We start from the raw sequence: 10,245 nt of genomic DNA, 5'->3' as shown, positions 1-10,245 counted from the left end.
GCCCCCTAATAAAACAACAAAGCCCCCCAAAATAAAAAATGCCCTACCCTATTCTAAATTACTAAAGTTAAAAGCTCTTTTACCTTACCAGCCCTGAACAGGGCCCTTTGCGGGGCATGCCACAAGAAGTTCAGCTCTTTTGCCTGTAAAAAAAAACCATACAATACCCCCCCCCAACATTACAACCCACCACCCACATATCCCTAATCTAACCCAAACCCCCCTTAATTAAACCTAACACTAAGCCCCTGAAGATCATCCTACCTTGTCTTCACCTCACCAGGTATCACCGATCCGTCCTGGCTCCAAAATCTTCATCCAACCCAAGCAGGGGTTGGTGATCCATCATCCGGTGGCTGAAGAGGTCCAGAAGAGGCTCCAAAGTCTTCATCCTATCCGGGAAGAAGAGGCGATCCGGACCGGCAACCATCTTGATCCAAGCGGCATCTTCTATCTTCATCCGATGACGACCGGCTCCATCCTGAAGACCTCCACCGCGGACCCATCTTCTTCCGGCGACGTCCAACTGAAGAATGACGGTTCCTTTAAGGGACGTCAGCTAATCAGAATATTCCTACCTTAATTCCGATTGGCTGATAGAATCCTATCAGCCAATCGGAATTCGAGGGACGCCATCTTGGATGACGTCCCTTAAAGGAACCGTCATTCTTCAGTTGGACGTCGCCGGAAGAAGATGGGTCCGCGGTGGAGGTCTTCAGGATGGAGCCGGTCGTCATCGGATGAAGATAGAAGATGCCGCTTGGATCAAGATGGTTGCCGGTCCAGATCGCCTCTTCTTCCCGGATAGAATGAAGACTTTGGAGCCTCTTCTGGACCTCTTCAGCCACCGGATGATGGATCGCCAACCCCGCTTGGGTTGGATGAAGATTTTGGAGCCAGGACGGATCGGTGATACCTGGTGAGGTGAAGACAAGGTAGGATGATCTTCAGGGGCTTAGTGTTAGGTTTATTTAAGGGGGGTTTGGGTTAGATTAGGGGTATGTGGGTGGTGGGTTGTAATGTTGGGGGGGGTATTGTATGGTTTTTTTTTTACAGGCAAAAGAGCTGAACTTCTTGGGGCATGCCCCGCAAAGGGCCCTGTTCAGGGCTGGTAAGGTAAAAGAGCTTTTAACTTTAGTAATTTAGAATAGGGTAGGGCATTTTTTATTTTGGGGGCTTTGTTGTTTTATTAGGGGGCTTAGAGTAGGTGTAATTAGTTTAAAATTGTTGTAATATTTTTCTTATGTTTGTAAATATTTTTTTATTTTTTGTAACTTAGTTCTTTTTTATTTTTTGTACTTTAGCTAGTTTATTTAATTGTATTTATTTGTAGGAATTGTATTTAATTAATTTATTGATAGTGTAGTGTTAGGTTAATTGTAGGTAATTGTAGGTAGTTTATTTAATTAATTTATTGATAGTGTAGTGTTAGGTTTAATTGTAACTTAGGTTAGTATTTATTTTACAGGTAATTTTGTAATTATTTTAACTATTTTAGCTATTAAATAGTTCTTAACTATTTAATAGCTATTGTACCTGGTTAAAATAAATACAAAGTTACCTGTAAAATAAATATAAATCCTAAAATAGCTATAATATAATTATAATTTATATTGTAGCTATATTAGGATTTATTTTACAGGTAAGTATTTATCTTTAAATAGGAATAATTTATTTAATAAGAGTTAATTAATTTCGTTAGATGTAAATTATATTTAATTTAGGGGGGTGTTAGTGTTAGGGTTAGACTTAGCTTTAGGGGTTAATACATTTATTAGAGTAGCAGTGAGCTCCAGTCGGCAGATTAGGGGTTAATAATTGAAGTTAGGTGTCGGCGATATTAGGGAGGGCAGATTAGGGGTTAATACTATTTATTATAGGGTTAGTGATGCGGATTAGGGGTTAATAACTTTATTATAGTAGCGCTCAGGTCCGCTCGGCAGATTAGGGGTTAATAAGTGTAGGCAGGTGGCGGCGACGTTGAGGGGGGCAGATTAGGGGTTAATAAATATAATATAGGGGTCGGCGGTGTTAGGGGCAGCAGATTAGGGGTACATAAGGATAACGTAGGTGGCGGCGCTTTGCGGTCGGCAGATTAGGGGTTAATAAGTGTAGGCAGATGGAGGCGACGTTGAGGGGGGCAGATTAGGGGTTAATATATATAATACAGGGGTCGGCGGTGTTAGGGGGAGCAGATTAGGGCTACATAAGGATAACGTAGGTGGCGGTCGGCAGATTAGGGGTTAAAAAAATTATTCGAATGTCGGCGATGTGGGGGGACCTCGGTTTAGGGGTACATAGGTAGTTTATGGGTGTTAGTGTACTTTAGAGTACAGTAGTTAAGAGCTTTAGAAACCGGCGTTAGCCCAGAAAGCTCTTAACTACTGACTTTTTTCCTGCGGCTGGAGTTTTGTCGTTAGATGTCTAACGCTCACTTCAGAAACAACTCTAAATACCAGAGTTAGAAAAATCCCATTGAAAAGATAGGATACGCAATTGACGTAAGGGGATCTGCGGTTTAGAAAAGTCGCGGCTGAAAAGTGAGCGTTAGACCCTATTTTGAGTGACTCAACCGGCGGTAGCCTAAAACCAGCGTTAGGAGCCTCTAACGCTGGTTTTCACGGCTAACGCCAAACTCCAAATCTAGGTCTTTGGTTCTAAAATGTTGGGTTGCTCATTGTGTAGCTCAATGACTGAACAGACATTTCTTAAAGGACCAGTCAACACATTAGATTTGCGTAATCAACAAATGCAAGATAACAAGACAATGCAATAGCACTTAGTCTGAACTTCAAATGAGTAGTAGATTTTTTATAACAAATTTCAAAGTTATGTATATTTCCACTCCCCTTGTACCATGTGATAGCAATCAGCCAATCACAAATGCATATATATACGTATAGTCTGTGAATTCTTGCACATGCTCAGTAGGATCTGGGGACTCAAAAATTGTAAATATAAAAGACTGTGCACATTTTTTTTAATGCAAGTAAATTGGAAAGTTTTTTAAAATTACATGCTGTATCTGAATCATAAAAATTTAATTTAACCTGAGTGTCCCTTTAAACTCTATGCAGGTTATTATTGTACACTAAGATGAGAGTGGGGTTCGGTGTTTAAACTGTCAAGTGTAGTTGCGGATTAATGGTTTGGAGTAGGGCTGCAACTAACAATTATTTTCATAATCGATTAATCGGCCGATTATTTTTTGGATTAATCGACTATTTGGATAAAAAAAAATCAATAATCTTTTCCTGTATTTAAAATAAAATTCACATACTGAGTGTTACAAATATAAAACTTCAGACTAAAACTTTACATTAACACAACTGTTTGTGTTAATGTAAAGCAGCAGAACACATTCTTATAATTAAGCAAAACAAAACCACAGACTTTTTGAAAAGAGGTAGAACTAGAAAAAAGTAGACTATCACTGTTTATAACATTTGGTTATTCACTCTTTCAGAAATTTGCATTAAAATGCAAAAATGTCCACATGTTTATGGCTGAGGCTGGTTCTTTTTTTGCAGCTATTTTGCCTGCAGCAGAGAAGAGGCACTCAGATGGTGTTGAGGTACCTGAGATGCATAAGTAGGGTTTTGTCAAGGTGGGATATTTATCTCCACCAATGCAAAGTGTTTTCATCCTTGGTAAGGGGCCTCTCAAAAAATTAAGCCTGGACTTCATTCTAACATAAACATATCTTAAAATTCTATATGCAATTGTTAATAACCAGCTATACGGTTAGGGGGAAAAATATCTAGTCTGCTCTTAAAATAGCAAATATATACTTATAGAGGTTGAATCTTGTACAAATCACAATTTGTTAAAAAAAAAAATTAAAACGTCAAAAGTGCTAAATAGGAAAAAGCCTTACACATTTTTTCTATACAGTACATATAATCAGCAATAGCATGCAATCAGCTAATAATTGTGCAAACAGATAAAAGTGCACATCAATTAAAATAACTCCCATCAATTAGGGTTAGGTGTACACAACAAGCTCGGCACTATATCATGCAAAGCATAGTCACAAAATACCTGATTTAATATAAACAATCCAAATATTGGGGTAGATTTATTAAATTCTGGGCGGACATGATTAGCTGTAGCGAATCATGTCTGCACAGCATCGCTAAACACTGACAGCATACGCTGTATGCATTTAACATTGCGCAAGCATTACTTGTGAAATGCTTATGCAATGCTGTCCCATGCACATTCACGGCCGCTAGCAGGGGGTGTCAATCATCCCGATCATATCGTATTGGGATGATTGCAGTCCGCCACCTAAAAGGTGTTGCTTATTAACTTCAGTTTCTGGCGAGCCGAAAACTTTGGGCGGAAAAAAGCAGCATCTGCTGCTTGTTAAATCCAGCCAGATGACTCCTATTATTTCTTGGTTGCACATAAGCCAGGAGTAGTTGTGCAGGAGTTCATAAGAGTGTTCATAAGAGTGTAAGGCACGTGATGCACGTTCGTGACGTCACATCTAGACACTCGAGACGCCGCCAGGCACCTATCCTCAAGCAGGTTTTTACAGTAGCGCATAGCACTGTATTTTGCTACTAGCACTTTAGCACATCAAGCACTTTATGTAGCATTTGTCGACAGCTACGTGCTTTACATTCACCCCACTTTTTAAAACCCTCTTTTTTATAATTTTTTTAGCATGTGCCAGTATTTTATAGTAATTTCAAATGAAATTTTTTTTTTTTAATCTTTATTTATATCCAAAAAAGAAAAAAAAACAAATACAGCCAACAGAAAAGAAAAAAGACAAACAATAATCAGCACATAAAACAAATTACATAAAACAAATTTCCCCAAGATAGCAACAATTTTAAATCAAACCAATTACCAATTCCCAAATTAATCATTTTCCTTGTCCCCCCTATCATTTTCCTTGATAGGGGGTATCCTCCCCTATCTATTTTCACAAATACTAACTATCCATGTAGTCCAAAAAAAAAAAGGGGGGGGGATTTCAATTTCAAATGTATTTATAGGAATTTTTGGGCTTTTTACTCTTTTAATCCGTATTCTAAATAAAGTTTTTTTAATTATTATTATTTTTCTCCTATTCAGCTCTAGAATAAAACAGAATACCCCCTCTATCTACTCTCTGTCAACACATACAGAGTAGTAACAGAAGGGGTGTCCCACATCACCACTTCAGTCTTTTATTAGAATACCCAGTTCTCTATACAGACCATTTCTATCCTGTAAACAAAAGGATCTTTTCCAACCGGGAAGAAAACTGTACCTGACTGGGAGTATTATATCACATTGCATTGTTGACCACTTATCCCAGTGGTCCTACAGGTGCGTGGATTATTAACGCTATCCTTATTATCATACAACTGTTTTACTCATTTGGGCACATTTATATTTGTATCCCTACATGAGGAGTTCCTCTTGGAAGGCGCTGTTATAAACACCCTTTTTACAGACACAAAAAATCTTTTTCTTACTAAGGAGGAAGTGAGATACCCATAATAGCAGCCACCATTAGGATCTCCCATCTTCCAAGTTTTCTCCTATTTCAAGCGCCAAAATCCAACCTCTCAACTACCTCTCTCACCTCCATTGAAAGTAGGAGCCTATTTAGGAGCTTTGTTTCACCCTCCTACCCCCAACTTTATCTCTTTAACATTGACTTTCTATACGTTTTTACCAAAAAACATTGTTATAACAAAAACCTAAAAAGAAGAAATAGTTCTGTGACTTCTAGTATCTATTTCTTTTGTACACACAAAAAGCATACAAAAACATTTGAAAATAGTTTGTACTGACACTAATCCATAATACAAATACTGTTAAAATATGGATGACCACCAACAGTAAAATTATTATGGGAACTACTTCAATATAAAAAACAAAAAGAAGATCATGGTCAATTAGTGAGACCATACCAGAACCCATTATAACTACAGAACAGGTCAATCCCAAATCATTATTGAGGAGACTAGAAAAACTCAAAAGGCTAGAAGTCAGTAATTGGAATGACATAATAGGGCTGGAGAATTATCAAAAATTAAAACTATTACCAAAAGGCATGAAACTCAACAAAACTCCCATTTTTAACTCAGATGACATTGAATTAACTACAGAATGGGAAGAAGCTATGGAAACCTGTTCTAACACCTTTATAAATATATTAATCAAATACAGAGAGCAAAACCTTGAGAAAATAGGGAAATAAATAAAAGACATCAGGCAGGAACTCCAACCCTTTAATGAGGATGTATATTATCAGCAATTAGATAAAGATATTGCAAATAGGACAAATGAACTAGAAATGGATATAATTAAAGAAAAAGAAAAAAATAGAAAGCGACCTTAACACTTAAAACAAAAATATGCACTTTAATACTGGTAAAAATATGAATTCACACTATAAAGGTCCCTCAAATAATAGAAATAATTACTATCAAAATCCAACTTTTAGTAATTATAATCAAAATAGAAGAAGACAACCAGAAACCACTTATGCAAATTATTCCAACACTTATGCAAATCATTCTAACTCCAATACTAATCACTATTATAATCACAAAAGTGACACTAGACAAGAAAATAGACACCCAGAGTACAACAGATTTTCAAAACCCAATACCAACCAGAACAATCATGAACAGACCCATTTTTTAGGCCTAAGAGAAAGGAGAGAATCAATACTAAAACCATAAATTCCACTGAGATTCAGAGCAGAAAGACAAGAAACAGTCACTCACAATTTCCAAACACTACAGAGATCAACCCCACAAAAAGATGAAAAGAATGCAGGGGAAGAGGATGCAGAGCAGGAAAAAAAAAACAAAGAAGAGAAAACTGGCAAATAAGACAGAGATTATTTTAGGTTCAGATGAATTAACCAAAGTAAAGATTTTTAATTTATCAAATAGAGAACTAACAGAGGGAGAAGAAAACCTCTTGAGAAAAGGTCTGTCCTTTGCCCCCAGCAAAAAAACTGACGCCTTCTCATTGTTTGTTGACTGCAACAAATATATCAGGAAACTAACCCTACAACACCACTTCCAAAAAAATGGTACGGATCAAATAGAAAGATCGAAAACTTCCTCTCAAACAACAGTAAATCTAGATACAAATAATATTGGTTCATTGACACTAGGAGGCCTATTTATCATATGTCTGTCTGACCTGATCCGACAGTGCGGATCAGGTCCGACAGACATCGCTGAATGCGGAGAGCAATACGCTCTCCGTATTCAGCATTGCACCAGCAGCTCTTGCACCAGCAGCTCTTGCCGCCCCCTGCAGACTCACGGCCAGGTTGCCAATCAACCCGATCGTACTCGATCGGGTTGAATTCCGGCTATTCCTGTCCGCCTCATCAGAGCAGGTGGACAGGGTTATGGAGCAGCAGTCTTTAGACCGCTTCTTCATAACTGGTGTTTCTGGCGAGCCTGTAGGATGGAGCTTGATAGATAGGCCCCAACGTGATCTACCTACATTGAGTCTTTTAGAGTCCCTAGAACTAGAGACATATGATGAAAAAATAGGAGAAGAAAGAATAATTAAGCACAGCAACTTTAGACCCAGATCTATGTTTTATCCAACTCATTCTAAGGGTCGATATGTCTCACTTTTTGAAGACTTAGTACTTAATGAACTTGAAACTATGTGTAAATCCTTCAAATTGTCCCAAAAAAAACTTACAAGTAAAGAAGAACAAATCTTGAAAAATCTAAGTAAGGATCATAACCTAGTTTTCAGGGAAGCCGATAAAGGAGGCTCAATCGTAGTACAGAATAAAATTGATTATATTAGTGAAGCTAATAGATTACTATCTAATAAAGAGAATTAACAAAAGATCCCACTGATAAGTTCTCAGGCGAATACAATCTTCTAATAAGAAGTGCCAACAAAGGAGATAATCCAAATTCCTATCCTCAGACACCATAAAAACTGCAGTCTTTTATCACTTACCAAAAGTGCACAAAGATACTCAAAATCCCCCGGGTTGACCGATCATTTCCAGTATTAACAGTTTATCTAGTAATTTATCGGAATATGTGGATTATTTCCTCTTGTCACATCCCATCCGCTCATCGCCGTGTCACCGCGGCTCACGGATCTCTTCTGTATCACGTCACGTTGCCTAGCAACGTGACGCGGTTCTCTGTACCTCCTCCTGACGTCTACGTCTCTCTCTCCCTTCAAAAGACCGGCGGGAGATCTTCGCGGGGCCCGTTTGTCTTCCTGACATCTGAACTTGTGAGTACCTTGGCTTCTGATATTTTTCTGCCTGTCATGTTTTACCGATCCCACGAATTGCCTTCTGGATTCATTCTCCCTTGTCTACCTGCCTAAAGGAATATTTCTGTTTGTTTGCTAACCTGCTTAAAGGGACATTTGCTTTATCAAACCTGCCTAAAGGAATATTTCTGTTTGTTTGCTAACCAGCTTAAAGGGACATTTGCTTTATCAAACCTGCCTAAAGGAATATTTCTGTTTGTTTGCTAACCAGCTTAAAGGGACATTTGCTTTATCAAACCTGCCTAAAGAAATATTGCTATTTGTTTGCTAACCTGCTTAAAGGGACATTTGCTTTATCAAACCTGCCTAAAGGAATATTTCTGTTTGTTTGCTAACCTGCTTAAAGGGTCATTTGCTTTATCAAACCTACAAAAGGAATACCTCTCTGTTTGTTTTCTAACCTGCTTAAAGGGATATTTGCTTATTCCAAACCTGCTGAAAGGATTACTTCTCTGTTTGTTTGTTAAACTGCTTAAAGGGACATTTGCTTTATCAATCCTACAAGAAGGAATACTTATCTGTTTGCTTTCTAACCTACTTAAAGGGACATTTGTTTTTATCTTTCCTGAGTGGGTCACATCCTGGATATTTCTCAGTGTGCTAGCGTGTGTTTTACTTTTCACGCTAGCAGTTGGGTTGAATCCTGGGCTGACCCTTTACGGTTGATAGTACAAACGGGCCAAAAATGGACCCCACTGAATTATCCATGGCCGTGACCCACCAGGGACAGTTATTGGGATCTCATGCTACCCACTTGCAATCCTTGGACGCAAAGTTGGATCAGATAACTGCTTTACTTCAGAATATGGCTGCTCCTATTCCTCCAAATCCTATTCCTTTGGAGCCCTCTCCTCCTACGAATCCTACCAATCCGTCACAAGGTCAACTCAGTCCGAGGATACCCCTTCCGGACAAATATGATGGGAATCCTGAGGATTGTAGAGGTTTTCTGAATCAGTGTCGCCTTCATTTTCGGAATAGTCCTCTTCTTTTTGCAACCCCCTCTTCTAGAATCACTTTCCTTATATCCTTAATGAAAGGTAGAGCCTTAGCCTGGGTATCACCTTTGCTAGAAAAGAATGATCCAATACTCCAGGATGTGGATACTTTCCTCCCTGTCTTTTCTAATGTCTTCGATAAACCAGGAAGGTCCGCCGCTGCTGAAGCTTCCCTCCTAGATTTACGACAGGGTGGTCAATCTGTATCTCAATATGCCATTGAATTTCGCACCCTAGCTTCTGAGACTACTTGGAATCAGGGAGCTCTTAGAGCAGCTTTTCGTAAAGGACTCTCTGAACGTCTCAAAGATGAGTTGGTCTATCGTGAACTTCCAGAATCTCTAGAAGCTTTGATAAATCTTTGTTTTTGCCTCGATTCCAGATACCGTGAACGCCAACAAGAAATAGAAAGAAGTCAGAAAGATTCTAATCGACCTGTTCGGCTGTTTCCTCGCCTCTCTAACCCTGTAACTCCCGCTTCTCCACCTTCCGACCAGGCTGAACCAATGAAGATAGGCGCCATTAGATTAACCGAAACTGAACGTCAGAGGAGACGCTCTCTTGGACTGTGTTTGTACTGTGGTCTTAAAGGACATTTATTAAAGGATTGTCCTACCAGACCGCTAAAAGCCAGGGCTTAACTTCTGTCCAGGGAGCTGAGTTAAGCCAAATAGGATTTCATTCCCTCAATAATAAACTTTTTGTTCCGGTTTCTCTTCAAATTGGAGAGGACAAGATTCATGCTCAAGCCCTTATTGACTCAGGTGCTGGAGGAGTCTTCATCGATTCCACATTTGTAACTTCTCACTCTATTCCCTTAAGTAGAAAGGAGTATCCTATTCCTGTCTCCACTGTTAGTGGAGATCCCTTGGGTCCCGGACTTATCCAGTTTGCTACTAGACCTATTCTCTTTTCTGTAGGAATCCTTCATTCGGAGACAATATGTTTTGACGTTATCTCGACT

This window comes from Bombina bombina, chromosome 2 (genome assembly GCF_027579735.1).
Source record: "Bombina bombina isolate aBomBom1 chromosome 2, aBomBom1.pri, whole genome shotgun sequence".
NCBI classification, from domain to species: Eukaryota; Metazoa; Chordata; class Amphibia; order Anura; family Bombinatoridae; genus Bombina; species Bombina bombina.
Note: the sequence above shows the minus strand (reverse complement) of the source record.